Here is a 27,567-nt window from a genome sequence, read left to right as displayed (position 1 = left end):
GTGTTAATATACTCCGATAATTATTATTTAATAAATGTAAATTACTGTGTTCATAAGTCATCTCTGATACGAGCATTCACTGGCCATGCAACTGGCCATAAAGTAAGAAATATTTAAACAGTATACGATCAAAGTTTATTTAAGGATAGTTTAATAGTTATTATGAGTTGTTTAACTAACTTGAATATATGAACACAATTATACTTTCTTTTAATAAGTGAAGATAAATTTCTTCTCTTTGAATTGAAGCGCTCATTAAAATAACCTTTATTCCCCACTTAAAAAATCACATGATATAAAATTAAACGCAGATTAAAAAGTAAAACAGAAAAGGGTATAATTAATTCAGTTCGAAAAATATACCAAACAAAGTATGCAGAAACCACCGAGACTCTCAACTCATTTGCCGTTGCAAATGCTGTTTCTTCATAAACAGAAAAGGGTATAATTAATTCAGTTCGAAAAATATACCAAACAAAGTATGCAGAAACCACCGAGACTCTCAACTCATTTGCCGTTGCAAATGCTGTTTCTTTATAAAATGAAGACATTTAACGATACGTATTTTTGAAATCTGATTAAATACTGCTTCTGTGCCCTTTAATATCAATTAATCTGTATTGTTATTGTTAATAAATTTGTTACACTTCAATGTTGTAGCTGCATTCGCAATTAAACTACCATCTATCATAATGGATTCTTCCACCTGTTTACGTCTCTCCACATTTTTAGTTTCTGCTGAAATTGTAGAATGTTCTTTTATACATTTAATACATTAATTTCTTCTTTTTGAATATTATAACAGTTTTTCGGTTTTAGCAATGATTTTTGATTCATGCGTGTTAATAATAGATTAGAAATATCCCCAAATTTCAGAATAGTTCGTTTTAAAGCCGGTGAAGGTATGGAGGCCAAATCGATAAAATAAATTACCAAATGTTACGAGAACTATTGAACCAAGTTGTAAATCAAATTGAAATGAAGACGAAATAAATTTTCAAAATGAGCTCAGGAGGGAATCTGAGCATGGTGCTGTGACAACTGATAATATAAAGTGACGTGAAAAGCAAATTTAAGTAAATATACAAAAGTCGTAATTGGAATAAAATATTGTAATGTGTTATATTAAATGTATTATTAAAATGTGAACTTGCAATAATTTCTTGAAATAAATACTTTAATAAACAGCTGACGGCTCAATAAACGGTTTTTGGCTCAATAAACAGCTTATTATCTTAAACGGTTTATTGAGCCAAAAACTACGAATAGCGAATTTTATAGTTACTGCACAACATTTCCAGCCGTCGTTCCGAAAAAAAAAAAAAAAAGAACGCACAATATTCATCCGTTATAAAACTCCTTCATAAGTTGAGCTTTCAGATATTCTCCATTCGTTGCCTAATGTCACATAAATAAAGCGATTTTAGATTCTAGAACCAAACAACAAAACATACATTCTTCAAAAGTCCAGCATTCGCCTTATGAGTAACGAACCAGTTTTTTCAAATCCTTCTCGAAGAATCTATCATAGAGAGAAATGTTACAATTTAACGAAATCTAGACAGAGGTTTGTGATGAAAAGAGAAACAACGTATTAAAATTTCAGCTTCAAAATCAGCAGGCGTGTGAGGCCGTAAAAATATTGACGAAATGGCTTGAATTCTGTTTAAACTTCGGAGTAATCCACTGTAGATAGCCTGATTTTGCAAAACAATTAAGGCTACAATTGAGAATTTAAGAAATGGTTTAAAATTAATTTAATAAATGATACATATTTACGTCGCAGAGATTTTAAACGCATGTAAGAAGTAGTGAGACGCATTTTGATTTCCACATAGGTTCATTCATAATAAAAGTTGTCATATATATACATTTTTACTGATCTAACGCATAGCTATAGACTAAAAAATAACGCGTTATAATATTCGACTAAAGAATATAATTCAAAAAAATAAAAAAAAAATAAATAAATAATCAAAAAAATAAAAAAAAATAATATAAAATACGTAGAAAACAAATTAAGTAAAAAATTAACAAGCCTTTCATTTTGTGTAATATATAACATATTTTGTACTTCTAAAAAAAATTATTGACATTTCTATGGAAAAGATACATTCATATTATTTTGCATACATAATGTAAATATTTAATTCTTTCTTGGACATATCTTTCATAAAGTTTAATAAACACTAATTAAATTCTAGCCCTATTTTCGCCTAACAATTATTCGCCTATTTATTAGCCTAATAATTATAGCTTTTTAGAATGAAGGATCGTTATATGCTGATCATACCTAGGAAGCATTATAGAAAATGTAGTGGGATTTAGCAATGGTCAATAAACCTTAATTAAACTCTACCCCCATACCCCACTTTATAACGACGAAGGATTAAACAACGTATCCAAAAACGTCCTCATGTAGCCTTTGTTTTTTCAGTCATAATCCTTGCAAATTTAAACCTTTGTAAAATGCTTAAATTTCGTAAAAATTACAAAAATCTAATATTTTATACGGTCCCCAAACTCTGCTGTTACATTTAGTAAAAGTGTATATTCATTCTAAAAAATAAAACACATAACTTATACTCGTTAGATTATAGAGACATCTGGTATTTTTTTTCGGGGGGGGGAAGCAGGAGAAATGAAAAATGAGCAATACCACGGACCTCTCGAATACGCGTCGACCGTGCTGACCACTACACCACGAAGAAGGCGGGGGAAATACCTTATAAGATAAAAATTGATAGCTGTTAAATTTTAAATTTCCAGATCATATTCGAGAGACACACAATAAATGAACAGTGAAATGTTTGCACTCCTGAAAATGAAACATCATTTTAGAAAAAGATTTCTAATGTTAATATATTAAGTATCGCGAAATATATTGATCAATATGCATGTGTAGTCTCCCTTCCCCCCCCCCGCAAAAAAGAAGATCTTATTTAAATAATAATAAATATCATTAAAATAATAAGAATAACTGGAGCGTGTTCGAGAAAACAGTGACAGACTTAGTATTAACCTATAGAGATTTCGTAATATTCTTTTATTATTTGAATGAATTTAAAACAGAAAATGTCTCTAATTCAATAAATATTTTGCTTGAAATTATGATTCTAAAATAATAAAATGCCTAATATTGATAATACTGTAATTTTAGCCATTGAAAACTTATAAAGTACTTACGTGAAAATTCTTTCGTTATAACATATGTAACATATTATAATTTAAAGAGTGCAATAAACTAGTATATCAGACAAGAATTACACTAAATCTCATTGAAGAAAAATCTGAGACAGTTCTAATTTCTTTTTAACTGATCTTTCAAAGCAATCTAAAAATGATATCAGAAGTCCATAATTTTCAATTAAAAGGTCTCAGCTAAATTTGCAATCTATGTTTTCGTAATATGGTTAAAGTTTTACTAAGAATAAGATTCGGAGGAATGTACAGAAATTCTGATCTCGTTTTTTTCGAAATAGAGTTTGTAGAGATATTAGGTAATTTCGAAAGCAGGAGAGATGGAAAATGAGCGCGTCTTCGATTCGGAAATCGAACCACGGACCTCTGGAATACGTGCCCCGCGTGCAGACCACTACACTAGGAAGGCGTGCTAAGAAGGGGGAGAAATACGTTATATACTCCCCCTTTTAAAAGGCGACTGGAGTTTTTAGGGGACCAATTCGCCAAATCCTAGGTGTGAAGAATCATCATCCACCGCCCTTTTAATTCGAGCGCTACTGTAGAGACATTAGGTAATTAATTATTAGTCCAAATGGACTTTGTACCTGAAGGATTATTGTTTTCATTTTGCGATTTGGCTGTTTCACGTTTTAAATCACTGCCACTAAATGCCCTGTATTATATTTGAAGAAATTAAATAATGAAGAATCTGAATAAATGCATGTATTTTTCTCGCATTGTGATAAAACAACGGTACTTAGAGCCACACAATTTTGAATGACGTAATCCTACCGCGAATATGGGCATCTAACAGCCCAAATTTGAAAATCGGAATTTGTTTTATTATCGATTTCATATTTTGTAAATTTTTAACGAATTTTTGAGTAACAAACTCAACGATTTGAAAGCGAGCAATGGCAACACTCTAAGGGAAAAAAAGCCTTTTTATCTCCAGCGCGTGGAACTGTGTATCGGGAATTCTAAAGATATTCTCAATTTAAAATTATTTTGCGATATTGCTGTTTTACTGAATTTTATGATTTAAGTGAGAAGAACTTGACATTTAATAAATAAAGGTAACACACAAAATGTAAAAAAACGCCCCTTTGAACATAATTTAAAATCTGAAACCTTTCAGATTTTTTTTTTTCTAATGCTCCATGGTTTAGATAATCGTAGCATTTTAAACCCGGCAATGTTGTTCTCTAGGACATTTGTAAGTCACGCGTCATTTAGACATCTTGTAAAACGATGTTAGATGTCGTATTTAATAAAATGTGTTTATTCAGGAAGAAAACTTAATTCTGCAGAGTAACCGCATAAAATTTCATAGCTTTCGAAACAACTGTCTCTGCATTAGTTCAAGGCTTTCAAGATATAAACAGGCCTATGTTACAGAGTACAGTGAAAGGAAAGGTTATAGATATTAAAAGAAATAAAATAGTTAAAAGTTTTGAAAATTCTATCCAAATCATGAGATGATATTTGATATTTTAAGATAAATTCATCCTCGTAAGCTTCCTGATTTAATGAATTCTTCAGAGTTTCAACCAGAAAATCGATTTCTAGAATAAAACTTCGCGAGATAAACTTTTTCTGCTTCTCCATGAGATGCTCATATTTTATTTCAAACTCTTTTTTACTCGGTATCGAATAGTTTGCAGTTTAGTAAATAAAAAACATAGTACACAAGAACTTGTTCGAAGATATCTCAAATCCATACTAAGCTGAAAATACAAAAAAAAAAAAAAAAAAAAAAAAATAAAAGGCATTATGTTGGAAGTTGCTTTTTTGTTTTTGAGCTCAGCAAAGGTTTTCATTTAAAGTTATCTGCAAATAGAGATTTTAATTCTTTCGAAATTGCGCTAGTTTTTTGTTTGACAGTGTGGTAGCTGTACATATAACCTGTTAGGATTTCTGTAAGTAACCTAAAATAACCTTTTAGTTTGCAGTAATTTAATGGACACAATATTAGATTATAAGGTATTTCTTCCGCCTTCTTAGCGTGCTTACGTGGTGTAGTGGTTTCTTCGTGGGGTAGTTGTATTCGAGAGGTCCGTGGTTGGAGTCTCGGGGAGGGCATTGCTCATTTTTCAAATCGCCTGCTTCCAAATAACATTAATGTGACTGTGGCGCCCGAACTAAAAGGTGGTGAATGATGATTCTTCACCACCAGGATTTGGCGATTGGGTCCTCTAAAACGCCCGGTCCCTCTTTAAAGGGGGGTATAAAAGGTTTTTCTCCCGCCTTCTTAGCATGCCTTCGTGGTGTAGTGGTCAGCATGCTCGGTGTGTCTTCGAGAGGTCCGTGGTTGGAGTCCCGGCGAGGGCATTGCTCATTTTTCATGTCTCCTGCTTCGAAATAACAAAATGTCTCTACAAACTGAATGCCGTATAAATACTGTAAGAAACCACAAAATTTATATATTTTTTAAAATTTTAAAATATAAAGGTTTTATATACAGTTTTAATTCTTTAAATAAATGCAGCTACTGAAAATAAGTTATCCTGTTTTGCATCCTATATAGTTTTTGTATATAATTCTGCATACCTTAAAATCTCATATCATAAAATTATTTCAGATATTTGAAAATATTATACTTATCTTTCACAAGTCAGTATTAGAGATGAAAGTTTGGATATACATAAAACAACTTTTTAGAGTCAAGGAAAAATACCTGAAACTGTGCTTTTTAATAGATAAAATACTTTCACATCCTTCAAAAGTTACAACTTAAGACTCACAATTCAAACTCCGATGCTTCTTGATTATTTTCAGTACCTTAGATTGATAAATGTATTTTAAAACCTTTAAATACATGCTAATTAAATGACTATTTAATTACTAGAATTATGAACATTTTATTCAGCAAAAAAAAGTAAGTTTATCGTAAGAATTAGCTATCGTTAGTACTAGTTTATCGTAAGAATTAGCTAATTTTAAAAAATTACGTAACAAATAAAACGTCTACCGTGATTCAAAATTCTGGAAATTCCACATAAGGATATTCTGTTAAGTAAAATATCTCCTACACCCAAAAATATGAAGAAATAGTCGATGTGGTCAAGAACTTCTACTGTGTTTGCTCCTGGATTTTCTTCAATGTATTGCCATGAATACATTGATGAAAATCCAGGAATGTGTGCTGCTTACATTGCAGTAGATCTAGAAACACAATAGAGAATTTCACTTGTGTTAGGTTATGGCTCGAACTATATGCACTGAACGGGATTTCAATGGCTGCCTTTGTTGCACTAAGAAAATTCTTTGTATGTAAAAGGTCTCTGAATTGTGTTAACATTCTAGGAAAAAAATTGTTAAGGAAATCTCTGAACTCTGGAATTATGGTTATAAGTTTTCGGCAAGAATGAATTCAGCATATCTCACAATCACGGAAAATAGCTAATGCTTAGTATATACAAGCACAGCACTTGGTTTGGTATATATGATTACCTTATCTACGAGATACGAGGGTTATCTGTGAATAATACATTAACAGGATAATTATAATTAATGAAATTATGAATAAAAAAGTCTGTGCACACAGCTGAAGAAAGAATTTCCAATCATAAACAGATAAATAAGACTAGTCGATGACTACTTTTGCGCTATGTGATAGTGATGCCATATGTGCAACATGTGAAGCCATACCATAAATGAGTCGAACCATGCAACACCTTAAATGTGCGATTATTATAACACACTTAAAACTCCGAAATTATTTTTTTCAGTCTCAGAAAAGCATTTTGAAAACGCTCTATACCATTGCGGGACCCTTATAAGGGGTTTTATAATGTTAAAATATTATACTGATATTTCAAGGAACCATGGCATAGTCATTTTATGTGATTAGCTGTAAACCTCTCTATGATTTACCTGCGTACCATTAGATCCTTACCAATTTTTCTGGACATCTAGTGAATAAACGCTGTTTTAGAGAATTAATTCATACAGTGTTTTGAAACACTTTTGACGGAAAACTTAGATCTAAGTAATTTTCCAACAAGGAATCTTTTCTTCGAAAATTCTTTTGACTGTCCTGAATAGTTTCAAAGAGTGTAACTGAACTCCTGCAATAAAGTAATAATTTTAAAATAACACTGTAAATGTTTTTAAAAAATGTATAAAGCGTGCAAAAACATTTTACACTTGGAAAAACATTTTTACTCTTGGAGAAACATTTAAGTGTCATACCAAATTTATAGATCAGCAAACCAGAAAGTGAAGCAGTTTGTGAGTGAAGGAACTTCACTGTGAACCTCTTCACTGAACTGTGAAGAGGAAACTAAATTTTTCTCTCATTTCGTCTCGGTGGTTTTATACACTTATATTAAGACTATAATATTTGCCCACCTTTTTTTCGTTCTCGAAAATAATCTCACATACATACATTTCCCTTTTAATCATTTGCTAAAACAAAAATTTATAATGAGCATTCTTATTCTGAAGTCTGAATGTCATAGTTGACAATCTGAAACGATTCATTACAAATAAAAAATATCTATTGGTAATCTGCCTTTGAACGTCATTTCTAAAAAATGATTAAATTACGCACATTACTGACGAAAATTACTCTAAAGTCAAGCAATTACCATTTTTCGCCAATTTACTGTTTAGCGATCAAATGGGTTCTTGCGGGATTTATAAAAAAAACGCCAGAAAAGTTACGTTAAGCTTATTTTAATGGATTAATTATAAGATGTCCTTTGATTGTGCCATTAAATCAAATTTAGTTTTTTTTTCAGCAATTGCTAACTTAAACATTATATGTTTTACATATTTGTTACTAGCTGCAGACAATTGCTTCAAAGTAAATTTATTTTTTACTTGTATTACTAGATGGAAAATAAAATTAATTTTTTAATAGGATATGAGGTTTTTACAAAAATATGATAGACCATTAAAAATTTATGCTAAGCTTAGATTTATAAGGAATACTCTTGGAAAATTCAATAATAGCCGAGTTTCATTTTCGCGTATTGCTTATATTGAATAGTTAAAAGAATCAAATTATTCTCCAGCTGTTAAATGACTAGGAGATGTCCTGAGAAACTTCAGCCAGAATGAACACAAACTGAATTCCGGGAAATATTTGTTTCTGACAAAGTTTTAAATTTTTTCTAAAACCAAAATGAGCTTCAGAGTCCTTTTATAGGTGCACTCTAATATTTCTGACATTAGAAACTTTTCCATTTTTTACTGTCGTTACGATGTTTTACATTATTTTACAAGAGTATGTATCTTTTTATAAAGTCGACATTACCTTATAAGGTAAATATCCCGATCCGTTAGATACTGGTGTTAAACAATGTATAAAATGCTTTAATTTAGCATCACACCACCTGGCATATTAACAGTCCTTAGCTGCGCTTATGTTCGAAGTGGATTAAGTTAAGTAATTTATCTTTCAGGTAAAACTATGCTATTGCCTAAAATGAGCGAAGCCATTTAAAAATGCACTTTGTTCTTAATAATTTATTATTTATGTTTTAATCATGCATTTTGTAGAGTCATTTATAATTCTTTTATGTCATTCATTTTTTTATTAACCTGAAGAAACCCGCAAAGCTCTCGCTGAGATTCGAACTCCGGTACTCTCGAATGCGAGTCCGGTGTGCGTCCACGCGGAAAGGAGGTAGAAGAAACCTTATATACTTCCCCTTTCAAAAGGTAATTGGGGATTCCCAAGTAGCAAAAAACGTCCTCGGGATATCCTATCACTGTACAACATATCTGTAGGTATGGTAAGAACTTATCGTAGGATCTTGTCTTTTAGCATCCCTTAAATAAGGTTGGACGATTGTTGTAGAATTGCGATTTGAGGTAACGCCGCAATCAATAACCAAACGGATTGAGATCTGGGCCTTGAGAGGCCAAGCATGATGGAAGTGGAGGATTAGCATGCTATCTTTACCAAACGATGTGTGCAAGAGATTTTTTACACTTGTTGCAAATTGGGTGGAGCGTCATCCTGCATAAAAGGCATACCTTAGAATAGGTGTTTATCAGCCAGACTAGAGATGATGCAATTCTGTAACATATCAGCGCACCTCGCACCCGTCCCACTGACAGTTTGACTAGCAGAACCACGTATTTCCTCGAAGAAAAGTAATCCGATAACGACTGATAATCCACATCACAACATAACGAACACCCGGAGGCGAAGATAGGAAAGTGATAAAGCCGTGAAGGGACTGATTCCCTTTCAGATCATTTCATACATGATTTTCATATGGCATTACTGACATTTTGCTGCCCAGCGCCTTATGTTGGACTTTTTTTGTTTTAAATAAACCCCCATGTCATTTCAAGCGTGTGTGTCAATTTTTAACGTCCATACCTACATTATTACGTGAATTATTGAATTTTCAAATATTAACGGACATTTGGGTCACCCTGTATTTTCAAAGTACCGCAAGAAATCATTTATTTCAAGTAAATGTAAAAAAGGAGTTTAAAACCGAGATATTTGATGCCATTTATAAAACGTCCAATACAATACGTTTATACATTGTGTAGAGACATTAGGATTTTTTTGGAAGCAGGCAAGATGAAACATTAGCAACCGCCTTCGCCGGGAATCGAACCACGGACTTCTGGAGTACCGGCGCAGCGTGCAGACCACCATACCACGAAGGCACGCTAAGAAAGCGGGAGAAATACCTTATAATTGTATACTCCCCTTTATAAAGGGCGACTGGGATTTTTAGGGGACCAATCGTTAAATCCTGGGTGGGGAGAATCATCATTCACCACCCTTTTAGTTCGGGCGCCACTGTAGAGATATTAGGTTATTGGAAAAGCCGAAGAGATGAAAATTGAGCAAACTCCTTCGCCGGGAATCGAAGCACGGACCTCTGGAATACCGGCCTAGCGTGCAGAACCACTGCACCACGAAGGCAGGAGAAATACCTTATAATTGTAAAACGTAGAACTTGTGTTTTTATTCAACAATGTATAGTATTGCCATGTTTAGGACGTTTTAACGCATTCTTAACAAGTGAGTAGCTTCTATCATGTTTTTAGCTTGTTCGTTTTCGGACAAATGTCATTACTAGGACGTAACCACTAAAATCAGGCTAAAACTACACAAAGGAAAATTTCTTATTTATTTACTCATTCTTACGATAGTTCTGTAATTATTACGTTTAAAAGGCTTCTGCAATAATAAAGAAGTTGCGTCGAAAATAAAAATGACCTATTCTATTTAGTTAATTTATTTACAATAGGACATCTTTCTTTGACTTATTCTACAATTTGTACTAAATTTTGCTTTATCCTCATGACTTGTTCTTTTCAAAGAAATGATCTGGGAGAAAAATGTTGTCCTATGATTTAAAGTTCATTTTTAGATTTCTAAGATGTACTTCTTCTTTCACTTTTTGTGCAACTCATTCAATATCTGTTATGTAACACATTCAATAGCTGTTGTGTAATTTTTAGGAAGAAAACTCTGCTTAGTTTCTAACTTGCCTGCTACATATATACATTTTATGGAATTCTTCAGCTAAATGCTATTCGCAGTATATCAGATTAAAGGAAAAGTAATGCGGGATTAGAGTTTTCTAAATTTCAAGTGCATTGATTTGGTTTTGCTATCGTAATTTTTAACATCACTGTAATTCTAATACGACATATTTTCGTTCTCAGCTCCACCGAAATAAACTATTCGTTAATTTTATTCATAGATAAATGATGTAGTATCATAAGCTGCATTTTCTGCCTATCATGCTTAATAAGTTTTGCTTGCATGGAAGTGCTGCAAAGACATAAGGGAGCAGCTTTCAGTACATCCGGGTGCTGTTAGTGAATGTTTAAAAGTTTATCAAGTGGAAGTTTTATCTTGATAAGAAGCCTAAAGTTGAAACACTAGAGGAAAAGGAAGCTAATAAGTGAATACGCTGATAGAACGATATTCACATATCGTCAGCAATTAAGTGATAGAAAGTTTTCACTGAGGAGAATCGACAGCAGTAGATTATTTGTAACTAAGGGGGAAGTTTTCTCTTGATGGTTGTCAGCATTCACCATGAAGTCACAGCTGAAAACCATGAATAACGAATATAGATCTACGCTTTTCTGTTTGCTAGAAATGAAATGAAACCTTTGTCAATGCGCATTGACTGCGCATGAGAAAATGTTTCATTATGCTCATGTTATACAAAAAGAGACAGTTGTGGGTAACAAGCCAAATGTCCAAGAAAATCTGGAATTGCATCCAAAAAAAAAAAGGTTTTTTTTTTTTATTTTTTTTTATTTTTTTTTTTTCATGTGGTGGGATATGTATAAAGTGGTGTATTTTGATCTGGTGGAATATAATCAATCAGTAAGGGGATTTATGTACTGCCTTTACTAAAGCCCATCAGTAATAGGCAAAACGGCACGAAAGTTTTTATAGTGGCTACTAAAAACCACTTACAAATATTACTAATTAGTTGCAACCAAATAGATAATGCAAAAATTAGAACCAATCGATATTAAATATCATTAAGAACAAAAACAGCAAGAAAGCGTTTAATAAAATATATAAAAAGTAACCAAAACTTGCTAATAAAAACTGCGTTCAAACCCACTGTTAAAACTTGTAGAAGTAATGCTGGAATCTTATGTACAAAATTATGCGATTTTTACAACATGCCTTATTTTTGAACATTTTTCTTTCAATCAGAAAACTCTAGACCTGGGTTTCGTAACCAATGGGAAATTCCCTTCTGGGGGGATTTCATAGTTTCAGAGAGAATAATGTCAGTCTTTTATTTATATATTAAGTACTTAGTTTTAGTTTAGGAACATAAAACGCTATTTTTGTTCACGTTTTGGTATTTAGAAACATGTTATATATTTTTTTGTTTAATTTATAAAACGCATTAAAATAATTTTAACAAATATATGTATTTTTTTTTTTAATTTTGGAAACGAAAGGGGAGGAATGGCGGTCAGTAACAGCGATTCTGCAAGAGAACGTTCCTTTATACGAATACCTTTATACGCTACAAAAGCTTGTTAAGAATAGAATTGAAAGTACTTGCGTATTATCTCGTTGACCATGGAACAACTGCTAAGCAGGAAAATTTAGCGTCATTTATGGACAAGCGTGACGTAAGAATTCACTCATAACATCTACGCTTTCCCTTTGATGGTAACCCTAACCGTTCTCCATAAGCCACCTGACGTTTTTATGATCAAGGATATAAATTAGCTGTTATTGCTATATGTTTTTTTTTTAATTTTGAAAACTTGATTAAATTTTGGGACTGCCTCCTAAAATAACAGCAAGCAGCGGACTATTTTCAAGGTTATGGCAACCTAAAATAAAAAAAGTGTTATTTATGGAAACAGTATAATCAACTGAATATCGAATAGAAAACAGTGCTAGATTAGAACAATTAGCTGAGAGAAGTCTGTGCTCAGAGTTTCTAAACAGAGTGTTGCGCCTGCGCGCGCATTTCATTACTAGCGTCGCCGCATGCGTCTTGAGCTCTTGGAGTTTGTGACATGAGATTGTGAGCTAAGAGCGTGTGAGAGGTAGCGTGGCTTCGAGTGGCCATGAACTATGTAAATTAATGAGAATTAAAGTGAGATATAATACAGTCCATTGTTCCTGAGTTTATTGAATTATAGTGTAGTGCCTGTGCAAAACATCGTGGTCCGTCATGGGCCAGAGATCGATGGATTAAGAGTTATTTACAAGTAACAAGTAAGTCAGCAGTTTCGATTTAAGAATAAAGTGCCATTTTGTTATCTTGAGATACTGTGTAAGAGTTTTGAGAAAATTTATAGTATTTATATACTGTGTTACTGTGTTTAAGTAATTGAGAACAATTACTTATTATCTTGTGTTATTTCATTAAGAGTACAATGTTGATAAAAGGTGCACTTAAAGAGGATTTAAAGCTATTGGCTTTAGAACTGAATATAGAATTAAGTGAAAAGATAACTGTTACAGATTTAAATTTAGCGATTAAAAGTAGTGAAGCTTTTAAATCCGATCCAAATTCGGTAATAGAGTTGGGTAATTCCATAGTAGAGCATCGTAAATCTGAAGAAGCTAAAGTATTACAGTTAGAACAAATTAAATTAGAGAGATGTAAAACAGAACTGGAAATTGCTCGATTGCGAGCTGAAACCAAAAGTGTTAATAACGATCAAAACGAAAATAAAGGAGAAAGTTTCGATTCCTTAGATTCCCTTATTAAAAGTATAAGAACATTAACATTGAAGGTTCCGAGTAAACCTGAAAACTGGAGTTATTTTTTCTCGTCTTTAGAAAGAGCTTTCGCGACAAAAAATGTGCCTGAGAAATCTAAAGCGGAAATATTGTTAAACTTGTTAGGGGAACGGGCTTCGAACATTATCGTGTATATTAGAGATGAGGAGCTAAGTGACTATGAAAAAGTAAAAGCTATTATTCTAAAAGAATTCGAACCTACACCACAAATTGTTTTAGAAAATTTTAAAAAGGCTCAACGCCTAAATGAGTCCCATGTGCAGTTCGTGTCGCGATTAACCACAAATTTCGAATATTACTTAAAATTGAGGAAAGTGTCTGATTTTGAAACTCTGAACCAGTTAATAATATCAGACAAATTGTTTGAAACATTAGATCGAGAAACGTCAGCCCATATTTCTATAAGGCAAGCTGAAAGTTGGTTTCCGCCTCAGCAAATGGCTAAGGAAGCAGATTTATTTTTCACATCTCGCGGAAAGTCCCTTGCCGCAAGTGTGGACTGTTTTCAAAAATCCCGCAACAATTACAAAACGTCAAAAAATGTTTCAAAGGTATTCCTTGCCGATGTAAAAGGCTTAAAGTGTGTTCTTTGTGAGGAGAATCATTTTTTGGCAAAATGCCCAAATTTCTTGAAACAACCGGTGAATGATCGGGTTGAAATCATCAAAAGTCATAAATTATGCTTTAATTGCCTAGCATTAAACCATTCCGTCAAAAACTGCAAATCAAAGTTTTCGTGTTCCGTTTGTGGGAAAAGACACCACATGACATTGCATTTTCCAGTAGAAAATAAATCATCGAAAGAGAAGGAAAAAAATAAAAACGAAACAGCGAGTAGTTCCAGTGTGCTTTCCCCCCTAGCGCCAGACTTTCTGCCTAACAGCGGTAATACTCTACTTACAGCGACTAGTGTAAACAGATCCAAAAAAAGTGTTCTTCTGAGTACGGCTATTTGCTTTATTAGTGATGGTATGGGTAAGCTACATCCAGTCAAAACAATACTTGATGGCGGCAGTACTTCATCGTTTATAAGCAGAGACTGCGCGAATAAATTCAACTTTGATTATGAGAAGGTAAACATTGCGATTTCCGGATTAAATGATTCCTTGTTTACAATTCGGAAAAAAGTTTCGGCATGCATTAGCAATAAAGATAAAAGTTACGTGAGACATTTAGACTTATTAGTTGTACCAAAAATCACGCAAGATTTGATTCCTTCAAGGAAAATTGATATTAAAATGCAGGATTTTTGTAACATAAAATTAGCCGATAAAAATTTTAATGTTCCAGAACGTATAGAGATGCTTTTAGGAGCTGAGGTTTTCTTTGAGATATTAAAATCTGAACAAATTCGATATGAAAACTCGAGTCTTATTTTACAAAACAGCGTGTTCGGGTTTATAGTGTCGGGAAGCGTTACATCAGAAGAACAGAGCCGCGTACATTGTGGGTTAATGAAAACATCTAATGACTTAGAAAAAACAATGAGAAAATTTTTGGAAATAGAGAATGTTGAAATAGCCATTCCAAAAAATAAAGAAACAGCAATATGTGAAGAACATTATGTGCAAACTCATAAGCGGGATGAAGAAGGGAGATACATTGTAACAATGCCACTAAAGGAAGATCCTATTTGCTTAGGAAATTCAAAGGATGTTGCCCTTGAGAGATTAAATTCCCTATGGAAAAGATTAGTTAAAGACCCTAAATGTTTGAGTCTGTATCAGGATTTTTTAAAAGAGTATGAAGAGCTAGGGCATATGACTGAGGTTAAAGAGAAAAATGAGCCTAGGGTAGTGTACTATATGCCACATCATGGGATATACCGACCTCAAAAAACAACAACTAAATTGAGAACAGTGTTTAATGCATCGTGTTTAACATCAAATGGAATTTTGCTAAATTCTTTACAACGTAATGGAGGGGTTATTCAAGATGATCTCTTTTCAATCATGCTTAGATTTAGAAAGTACACATTCGCATTTACGGCGGATATTAGAAGAATGTATAGAATGATTAAAATTAACCCTGAACAGAGATGCTTGCAGCGAATCCTGTGGAAAAAAGAAAATGATGCACCTGTGAAAATCTACGAGCTTAATACCGTGACGTACGGTACAGTTAGTGCGCCATACTTAGCTATGAGAACTCTTAAACAATTGTCGATTGATGAAGATCCAAAATTTCCATTAGCTGCGCCAGTCTTACTTAAAAACTTTTATATGGATGATGTGCTTAGTGGAGCGGAATCTTTGAGTACAGCTAAGGAACTTAAATCTCAGTTAACTGCAATACTGAAGAGTGCAGGAATGACACTGCACAAGTGGTGCAGTAATCATGCTGAACTTCCGGAAGAAGATCACTCCTATTCCTTTCCTAATGAAGCAGAATCTACAACACTTGGAGTGTCTTGGAGGTCTAGAAGAGACTGTTTCTGTTTTAGAGTGAAACTCGATAATGACATAGTTGTTACCAAACGACAGATATTGTCCACAATTGCAAGATTGTTTGACCCGATTGGTTTACTAGGGCCAATCATAAGTAAAGCGAAAATATTCCTGCAACGGTTGTGGTTGTTAAAGCTGAATTGGGATGAATCACTACCAAAAAATGAAGCTGATGAATGGAAGAAGTTCTCTACTAAACTGGAAGTTTTAAGTAAAATAGAAATTGAAAGGTTTATTCTTATTGCAGAAGTAGACTATGTGGAACTTCATGGATTTGCAGATGCCTCTGAGGTAGCATACGGAGCAACCATATATTGCAAGTGCCGTTCGAGAAATGGAGAAGTGAAGACAATGCTAGTGACGAGTAAATCCAGAGTCTCGCCTATTAAACGAGTTACTATTCCGAGACTGGAGCTTTGTGCGGCAGTCCTACTTGCAAGGTTGATGGTTAGAGTAATATCTGCATTAGAGATTTCTGTGAACAACGTTTATCTGTGGAGTGACTCCATGATCGTGCTTTCATGGATACAAAAGGAGCCTTACCAGTTGAAGACATTTGTTGCAAATTGAGTGGCAACAATTCAAGAGTTGACTAATGGTCATCAATGGCGTCATGTGTCATCAAAGGAGAATCCGAGTGACCTTATATCCCGAGGTTTGGATCCCAGTAAACATCTACAAAATGATATGTGGTGGAAAGGCCCTCTGTTCCTGAGATACGACGACTACCCAAATAGAGATTCCGGTGGAAGTCATTGTGAAGGACTTTCCAGACGAACTTAAAATCTTTAGTGACTCTAATATTTTTCTTAATGTGAAAGCTAACCCTTTCATTGAGGATTTCTTAAATTTAAGTAACAATTACACTAAAATTATTCGTGTTTTAAGTTTTATTTTTAGGTTTGTAAACAACTGCAAGAGAAAGGATAAGGTTTCAGGTCCTCTTCAGAGCTCGGAATTAAAATTAGCTGAACTTAAACTGATTAAGCTAATTCAAGATAGTGAATTTAAAAAAGAAATCTCAAGCCTTGAAAAGGAGGGTAAGGTACCTCCAGATAGCAAGGTAAGAAGTGTTTTTCTATTTTTAGATCAATATGGAATTTTAAGAGTTGGAGGCAGATTAGCTAATTGTAAGTTGAATTTTGATAGAAAATTTCCTATAATCTTACCAAAGAATCATAAGTTGACTAATCTAATTATTGTGATGTTTCATAAGAAATACATGCATATTGGTCCACAAGGCTTACTGTCTATTGTTAGACAAGGGTTTTGGCCCTTAAACGGGCGCAACACTTGTAGAAAAATAGTACATGAGTGTGTCGTATGTTTCAAAGCAAAACCAGTGCCCTGTCAACAACTTATGGGTCAACTCCCTCAAGAAAGAGTCAGCCCGAATTTTCCATTCAATTGTGTTGGAGTTGATTTTTTTGGTCCTTAATTTATAAAATACCCACATCAGAGAAAAGGTCGCCTTAACAAGGTGTATGTGTGCATTTTCGTTTGTTTTGTTACCAAAGCTTGTCATCTTGAGTTGGTAACAGACCTGTCTAGTCAAGCATTTATTGCAACCTTAAAGCGTTTTTTCAGCAGGAGAGGCAAGTGTGCACGCATATTTTCAGATAATGCAACCAATTTTGTTGGTAGTAATGCAGAATTAAAGAAATTGAATAGGCTAGTCAGCAAACCAGATGATGAATTAGGTAATTATTTATCGAGTGAGAGTATTGATTGGTCGTTCATTCCCCCTAGAGCTCCCAATCATGGAGGTCTTTGGGAGGCAGGTGTCAAATCTGTTAAGTTTCATTTGAAACGTGTAGTAGGCAATTTAAAACTAACCTATGAGGAGTTTCTTACAGTAATTGCTCAAATTGAAGGCATTTTGAATTCTAGGCCCTTGCAACCTTTATCATCCGAACCAGAGGATTTTGATATCTTGACACCAGGCCACTTCCTGATAGGCAGACCTATCACGGCTATTGCAGAACCTAATATTTTAAACGTTAACGATAATAGATTAAAGAGCTGGCAAAAATTGACTAAAATAGTGCAAACAATTTGGAAGTATTGGAGAAATAACTATTTGAGTGCAATGCAAGGAAGAACTGAATGGTTCTTTGAAAAAGACAATGTCAAGGTTGGAACTATGGTTATTTTAAAGACTGATAATATTCCTGTATGTAAATGGCCTCTTGGCAGAATCGTACAGATATTCTTAGGTAAGGACAATAAGGTTAGAGTAGTTTCAGTGAAAACGAAAGGAGGTATTTTTAAGAGATGAATTAATAAAATTTGTCTTTTACCTATGCCAAATTAAACAAAAAGTATGTTTGTAATTAATTATTGTATTTTCTTATTATAGTAGTTTGATTTTTTGATGTTATTATTTGATATTTACAATTATTTACCTGTATTTCGTATTGTCACTCTGTGTAATTTTTTATTGTAAGATTTAATTTTGAATGATTACATCATGTCAAGGCGGGCGGTATGTTGCGCCTGCGCGCGCATTTCATTACTAGCGTCGGCGCATGCGTCTTGAGCTCTTGGAGTTTGTGACATGAGATTGTGAGCTAAGAGCGTGTGAGAGGTAGCGTGGCTTCGAGTGGCCATGAACTATGTAAATTAATGAGAATTAAAGTGAGATATAATACAGTCCATTGTTCCTGAGTTTATTGAATTATAGTGTAGTGCCTGTGCAAAACACAGAGCTTGCGGTAAAATTGGAGGTCCTAATACTTCCTTTTAACGACATATTAAGAATTTGATCTGTACACCACATGACTTCCTTGTACGGAATATTAAATTATACGCAATTTTCCTGCATTTTATTTTGACATATCGTATTAAGAGTTAACGAATTTTGAATTAAATCTACATTTTTGATAGCGCATAAACAACAATGGAATAAATACACTCTTAAAAGTTCACTATATTTATTTACCATCGCGACACTTCGTCGCTAGATTCACTTAACAGCATTATATCTCGTTCATTTTATAACTCAGAATGCACAAAAATTATGTCATCTGAAGAATTACCTCCTGTTCTATTCAAGTATTATAATAAATCTAAAACGATGTATAAAAGGAAATAAACAAACAAACAAAAAGGAACAGTTTTTCACAGACGATTCTGTATTTATGTCTTTAAAAATATTGAAAGCTTTTAAACTATATTTTAAAGAAACATTTTAAGTACATTTTAAAGTTTTCATTCAAGTAAGACCTATTATATTTTACTAAGAAATCTGATAAATGCGCACAGGAAATTATTGTAATATGCATAAAATAACAATGTTAAATCTGTTGAATGAATCAAAAATAACACCAATAATTAATGTAGTATCATTTAATTTACAGTAGAGTTTTGTGTTGTGAATTATAAAAATAAAATGGTAACTATAATAAAGGAAACGTTCATTATATATATGTGTTGAATATATTGCTTAACATTCTTCACTGATTTGCTAATCTTACACATTATAAAAAAGAGAAGTTGGTGGATGATGAAATAAAGTCTGATCTGTTATATTTTTACCCTTTTAATCAATAGCTTATTTGAATACGTCTTTCATGAGAAAAAAAAAATTCAGGTAGACATTGACATGTAAAGATACCATCTAAGTAAAGTACGAATGAAGTTCCAACGAAGGCGAATTACTGGCTTTGCATAAAAAGGAATTTTTGTCTATACTGCTATTGCTACGGAGTATAGACATCACTTATGCGAAGTGGAACTAAAGAGACAAGAGGACTGCAAACCCGCTGGTGCAACACGAAAAGTGACGACAGCTAAGTGTGAAAGACAATTCATCAACAGGGTAGTGATGAATGCCCAGATTTTTCTTGAGAACGTTGAAGCACAATTATGAATATTGCAGCGTGTGCTTCTACTGTTCGATGATATCTACTGCGCATAAGATTGTGGTGAGGCACAGTTTGGGGGATAATTCCCTTAGTCATGAACTATTGATTGGGGTCATAAAAACAAACCGCAGTGCATACATTGACAATCGATTATGGTTTCTTAAAAGAGGTCTGCTTTAACATGAAGTATAGTGACAAGAGAATAATACTCATTATATGCAACTGTCATGAGGACCAGCTTTCAGTATTCAGTTTAGAGCTTCTTACTGGACGAAAGACAAGCATGATGGTGTAAGGTATCCATAAGCACCATTTGCTACGAACTGCGGGTGATCTCACCATCCATCACTGTATCAAAATGTTGTACGCTCGTCTATGATTTCGATCCTCCATGCACAATTCTAGATATCCACCCCTCCTTCAATACACTTATGAAACCTTATTCCAAAAAAGATAAGTCTGGTCATACATTGCTAACAATATATACGCTTTCTTTGTAAAGCGGCTAATACTACGTTTCCCCTATCTGCTTTTCTTTAGACAAGTTGTGGATTGAACAGGTATCGTGTGTGGTCTTTTATACATATAGCGTATGGTCCCAATAACTGAACTATTTCTAAATTTCAGCAGTTAATACGATGCTTTTAGGTTAAAGTACAGCAGTAGGTATCCAAAGGTAATCTTCCCAAATCCTTCTGATACGAAGTCATGGCATATAGCAGTATATAGAAGTTTTAGAAAATGCTGATTATATGCTATAAATATACCTGTATTAATGTGAAATTTACTTATTTTAATCCCATTAATAATGTGGCAAAAACTTTGTTTTCAATTTGATGAGTTTCTTCGTTATATTACAATTTTAACAAATATGAGTGTACAAAAGAATTTAGAAAGGGTGCAAATAACTAATTGCTGCTAATGCTTGAATATTTTATAAGTATTTCTAGTAGAGTGATTAATCAAAACAAACCAATAATAGAATAATGTAGGATGATATCGTCCACAATAATCAGACGGCAAGGCAAGCTATGTGAAAAACCCTTTTTTTAGGTGAAAGAAGACAGACAATTCCGCTATTAAGATGAAATACCGTGGTTTGTGTATAAGACGTTAGTTTCTCTACATGTGTAGATAATCTCATCGATTTCCGTCTACGAATGTGATCATTTCATAATTTGTAGTAACTATTCATGTTTTCATTAAATATTAAAGTTATTTATAAATCGGACTATTTATTGAAAGCCCCTAGACAGCCATCTCTGAAGTAAAATCACAGACATCGATCCTATAACAATAATCTCGCCCATAACAATTATAAGTTCATAAGGTTTTTGACTCTGTAACTAAAGAACGGGCTTTCGAAAAAGGCAGTGCCTTTAAATTCATACGAAGATCAATATTTAAAAAAGTTTTAGAGTTAATAACTCCGCATGCGTTGAATTACTAAACAAAAATATAAAACATATTTTAATGCGTGTATTAGAAAAAATATTTCATTACCTCAAATTAGAAGAATATTAATAATTGATACGTCCTTTTACGTATTATATAATACATATAAAAGAAGCTTTGTCTAAGAGGATTTATAGTACACTGTGAATACGCATATCCTTAACGATACGTTTAAATCCATTTTAATCAAATTTCTGTCACGTATTTCATATCTGCAGGGTACCTTTATCATTTTAGCAAAAACCAATCCATAACTGCAACAGTCAGTACTGGAATATATCGTGTGACCATAGGTTGTATACGTAGAACATATCTCGTGTGAAGAAACCTTGGTGCGGTTTCGGTTCTTTTCATAAACAAAATATTTATTATAGTCTGCAGAAGTTTCCTAAAAATACGATATTTTGAAATAAGACTAATCATTTTTAGAAGCCTTATTTTTAATAATTATTTACACAATGCTATTTAAAATTTTTAAATAATTATATTTCCAGATAAACATTCACGTAAAAAAATTCTCTATTTCAGTCCAAAGATTGAAGCGGTACCCGCTTCTATATACTACTTGATAGTAGCTAAAGCTACTTTATTCCTTTTCATCCTACAGCTTCTTCTTGCCACTTCTAGACCACTTCTTTTACTGAAAAAGTTATCCAGTGTAAGAATTATATAGATCCATATATGAAAAATATAAGCTTGGGAAAAAGAAATTCATTGCAGAAGTAACTGGAAAGGAGAACTCGAAATATCTCATTATATGTTTTATTCTATTATATTTTAAAAATGGACTAAAAGAGAAATGCGAATTCACATATACGGAAAATATAAAGACTTGGAAGGAGATGCGAAACCCTTTCCTCGCAATTTAAGTCTTTTCAGGAAATACTTCTATTGAATTTTCAATTTAATATTCTTTTTGGAGATATGTCGTTAACATTTTAAAACCTTTTTTTTATTCAAAATATATCTGAACAATGATATGGTATTTCAGTCTAAATTCACTATTCTGAATGTGAACTGTGTTCATTGCTACAAAAATAGTAAAACGTTATTACTATGTAGAGACATTAATTATTTTTGGAAGCAAGAATCATGAAAAATGAACAAAGCGTTCGCCGGGAATCGAACCACGGGCCTCTGGAATACGGGCCCAGCGTGCAGATCGCGAATGCACGCTAAGAAGGCGCGAGAAATACCTTATAACTTAATATAAAAAATTAGAAACAACACATTTCATTTAATTTTTTCTAGGTTCTAATTTATAAATCAATACGCGAATAACAACGCTTCGAGCATCACACATTTATTCAACATTTTGATGATGTAGTAACTATGATTATTAATATAAGAAGCCCTTTAGATCCTTATAATTGTATCTAATTTCAGTAGCAATATTTTTAACAATATGCAAGAATATATTAATATTTCCGTCATCAAGCAAATTTTAAGTATTTCATCATTATAAGTTTTCAATGAAATAATTCCCAGTATTTTGTTATTCAGGATTAGCTCTTAAAAATGAATTAAAAGTAAAGTACCATCATTATGTCGAGCACGTACTTTACTCTCGAAACCAAATATTGTTTCATTTTTAACCTCAATATCTAGAATTTTGCCATACTAAGTAAACAAAAATAATGGTACTGACTTTCAGAGCCTTTAACAAGAAATTTATATTCAGAGGTCAGAAGTATAGAAGTCAGAAGTATAGCAAATATTAAACTGCAATTATTTCTGAAAATATTTTATTATTTTATATTATGGATAGGCTTTTCCAGCCTCCTTCTCGAGAAAAAGATGCAAGGAAACCGGAGGCTTTTCTAGCCTCTGGTTTCCTTCCATCTTCTTTTTGTATCAAATGATCTGTCTTAAGCACAAAGGATGACCATTTGCTCGAAACTTGATTATCAATAGGAGTATTTTATTAAAATTTTGAATAAATTACTGTAACTAATGATGACAAACATTTAACGTTATATTATAAATACTAAAAGTGTATAACAGCATAACTAACTGCTTGCACCTAACAGATAATATATAGAAATGATCAATAATTTATTGACATTCCATAACATTTACTGTAGACATAATATACAACTCAAAAGGAAAAGCTAATATAACAATTTATTCTCACTATTTGTAGGCGCTACACTTAAAATAATGTAAAACGTAACATTCGATCTTGGTCAAATCTATCTAGAGCTGTATATACTTTAGCTCGCTATAAATTCATTAAATGTGTTGTGACTTATATCACTTGTCTGACAGTGACATCAGAACAAGCCCACGAAATTCATCTTGGCAGCGAGACGAAGATTGGGCCTGTCGTTGCCAAGAGCCTTGAGCACCATACAGGTGACAGTGCAACATCGCTCGGTTCCGCCCCCAAATTTAATGGAGAGAACCTCGGGGGCGGACGGGTCCGAGGGTCTCCCAGCCGTGTTGCCCTACCATAACCTCTCGAAAGGACTTTCGGCTCGCCATATATATGAGGTGCCTCTATGGCACAAAGACACTATACATTTACAAACATCCATGCCTTCTCCTGGATTCTCCTGGACCTGGGCCATTCGCTACCGTAGCAAGCTCCTCCAACCACTATACCGTCAGAGTGGCAATTCGAAGAAATACAATATTCAGTTAATAGGACTTAAATAAGTGACCAGAAGTTCTGAAACTAAAAGGAACATATGGGATTTTATGGATATAATTTCATCCCCAATGTCCTATATTGTCAAAACTTCGAAGAATTTTATATTTTGCAGATTAATATTATCACATACAAGCAGAAATACATTGAGAACATAAAATTTCGTTCAAAAGCAAAATAATGGGGATTTGAAATAAAAAATGCGGAAGTTTAAAGATCCAAGAATCTGAAACCTTAAAAAGTGAATCGCGATTTAAAAAAAATAACATTACTTTAATACACAATCAACACTTTTGCGAATTTTTTTCACTCAGTGATTTTGGTCTCAGAGTCAATTTCCTGTGGTTCTTGCTCGCAATATTTGAAATCGAGAACTTCGATTGATAAATAATATACTCAATAAGAAATCATTGATTCTGTAATTCGTGATTTATAAAATATTATCAGCTTAGTACTTTACAAAAAAGAAACATATTATATATATATATATATTATAAGGTATTTCTCCCGCTTTCCTAACGTGCTTTCTTGGTGTAGTGGTTCTGCACGCTGGGCCGGTATTCTAGGGTCCGTGGTTTGATTCCCGGCGAAGGCGATTGCTAATTTTTCATCTCTCTGGCTTCAAAAAATAATCCTAATGTCTCTACAGTGGCGCCCGGACTCAAAGGATTGTGGATGATGACTCACCACACCCTAAATGTGGCGATTGGGTCCCCTGAACACACCAGTCGCCCTTTAAAAGGGGGAGTATATAAGATATTTCTCCCGTTTCCCTAGCGTGCCTTCGTGGTGTAGTGGTCAGCACACTGAGCCGGTATTTCAGAGGTCCGTGATTCGATTCCTGGCGAAGGCAGTTGCAAATTTTTCATCTCTCCTGCTCCAAAAATACTTAATTTCTCTACAGTGGCACCCGAACTAAAAGGGTGATGGATGATGATTTCTCCCCACCCAGGATTTGATTGTCTCTACAATATTTTTGTTAAATATTTCCAAGATTGGCTATATTTAGATGTCGCAATATTTTTAAATTGCTTATCCGTGTTGTTTAATTACACGAAATGCTGCTACAATTTTTGATAAAAAGAATTTTTGCAAATTTATTTAAGAAAAATTAATTAAAACGGCTCACGCTTTGATAAAAAGGCAGATAATCCATTTGTCCCCTTAAATGTTTTTTTACATTTTCTTTGCCAGCAGAATTTAAATCGTTAAAATACGAAACGCAATGAATTTACATCTTATGTCCAGTGTAATAGATCCTAAAAACATTTACATTCTATTACACGCACATATTGAAATAAAAAATAACTACAGACTGAATAAAAAATAGAATATCCACAGTTATTTTAAAAAAGATAAATATGCATAATAGCTTTAATGAATCCAGTTAATGTAATGTCAGGGGTCCAGCTACTAATTAATAACACAGAAATGAATATGCATTTGTTGCCTTTAAATATCTTAGATTGTTAATGTCTTACATTTTGCCGAATAGCAATACACGCCTTCTATCGGTTAGTTTTCATGTGTTTTTAGTTTTTAGTTTCATCAGTTTTAGTTTCATATGTGAAATATAAATGCCCTCTATAGCAAAAATATCGACGCATCAAGAAGGAGTTGTTCGAAGGAGACAAAAACCGGCGGCTAAGAAGATTATGTACAGAATAGAAAGTGATTAAAATTTCAGAACAACTGAATGATTTATTAAGTCATCAACATTCCCTGGTATATGCAGTCACCTTCGCATCATATGCCAGACATGCACGATGGGAGAGATAGCTGGGGATCTGTAAGGCCAAGAAAATGTTTGACAAGCTCTAAGACAGTTCATAGGAACACATGCCGTATGTGGTCTGGCATGCGCTTGCTAAAAAATAAGGCCAGGGTAATGCAGTGGAAACGGTAGCAAAACAGGTCTCAGAATGTCATCGACGTACCGTTGTGGTGTAAGTGTCCCTCTAATGACGACCATAATGGTCCGGCTATCAAGGGAAATAGTACCCCAGACCGTAACTCCTGGCTGACGGCTGACACTGTGACGGCTGACCTGGAAATTACTCAGTCTTCCAAATCTTTTGTGGCCCTAGGTCGACCGCTACCATCATAATGTTGAAATCTGTCATTGTCCATCCATTCTTGGAAGCGTTTTATAATCACCGCATCTTTCCGACTCTTATGACGAGCAATTCTCCGATTTGTCCAACCTGCCATTTTCAATACAATCATACGCCCTCTTTCAAACTCTGACAGTTCATCGAATAAGCTCGAACCATGCGGCGAGCTATTGTTTCAGTTGTTAAAAGTTTTCCTAAATAGCAATAGAACAGAAATTTTTAACAGCAGTTCAAGAATAGCTCCTTATATACATCTGCTGGATGCGAAGTTCCTATGCACTGGAGATCGCACTATTGATTCATTGGACACCAAATTTTATTCATTTGCATATGTGGTCAAAATATTTAAGCATACGAAGTTTCAAAGCAATCGTATGATTCCTTCTTGATTCGTCAATTTTTTGTTATGGACTGTATCTTAGACTTTGCCGAGAGGCAACATAAAACTTTATATCGTTGAGTCTTTAATCAAAAAGGTCTTAAACTCGCAGGAAATACAAGATTCAATGTCTTTGCATCTGTTGGAAAGTCCCTGCTAAAAGTTTTGACGTTGATTTAAAGTTCATTTTTGTCTAAGACTGATATATTTTCAAGCACTTTACATTGGGAACTATTTGTAGGTACTAGTATTAATATCACGGAAAAATATATTTAATTTTTAGCAAAGCTTTTCCAATATTCAAAACGTTCAAAGCACTGTTTGGCCCTTTCCTTGCAATCCTTCACTGAGATGTTTAGTTATATCAGTCAACATCAGTTTGCATAGCCACTTTTTATTGTTCAATTCGTGGAAACGTTGATTCTTCTAATTTCAAAAAACTGTAATGTATTCAATGCCTGGGACAAACACATTCAAGGCATTACCTTAAATAAGCAATAAACATGGCTTTATAAGGAGAAGTCGACATACTCGCTTTTCATTTCTTCTAAAAGCGATTTGTGTGTGTACCAATGAAGAACGAGACACTATGGAATTTACTATTTTAACAGGTGTTCATTAAATAAATTAAGCGTCGTGATAAAATTTTTATAACTAAACTTTCCTGACATGGCGCAGTTAAGAGACACAGGGTGATTTATCATTGACTAATAACTTTCTAGAGTGGTGCAGAGTGCCACTGAGAGTTGTACCGCGTGCCAAGTCTAGCACGTGTGCCATAGGTTGCCTGTGCCTACTCTAGATAACATACGTTAGTCTTTTGATTAATCTTTTAATCAGCATTAAACTACAAGTGAAGCTTTTGACTGTTATGTATAATAATAGTATAAGTAATTATACCCTACTTTTACATAAAATGATAAATGGTGAACAGAATCACTGTCAATAAAAAGGTGTCAATAAGCGTAAGATTACATATTCATTATATATGGGTTTCGTTATAGGTTTGCACAATCAAAATCAAAATATTATTATATTAGCATCAAGTCAGGTTTAGAGTAAGTTCTTGATACAACAAGCCCTTGTTTCAAACTTTAGATAGAAAATGATCTTAAATTTATCTGCCAAACGTAAAAACGAACGCATAGGCATTTATTTAAATGTTAACGGCAAAATGAAATACGGAAAGAAGTTTTTTTTCTATAAACTTCAACTGGGAATTTCTTAGAGCTTTCCTATTGATGT

The sequence above is a fragment of the Stegodyphus dumicola genome, chromosome 3 (genome assembly GCF_044657685.1).
Source record: "Stegodyphus dumicola isolate Sdum_Otavi_A_Nest chromosome 3, ASM4465768v1".
In the NCBI taxonomy this organism is placed as follows: Eukaryota; Metazoa; Arthropoda; class Arachnida; order Araneae; family Eresidae; genus Stegodyphus; species Stegodyphus dumicola.
This window is presented reverse-complemented; position numbering follows the sequence as displayed.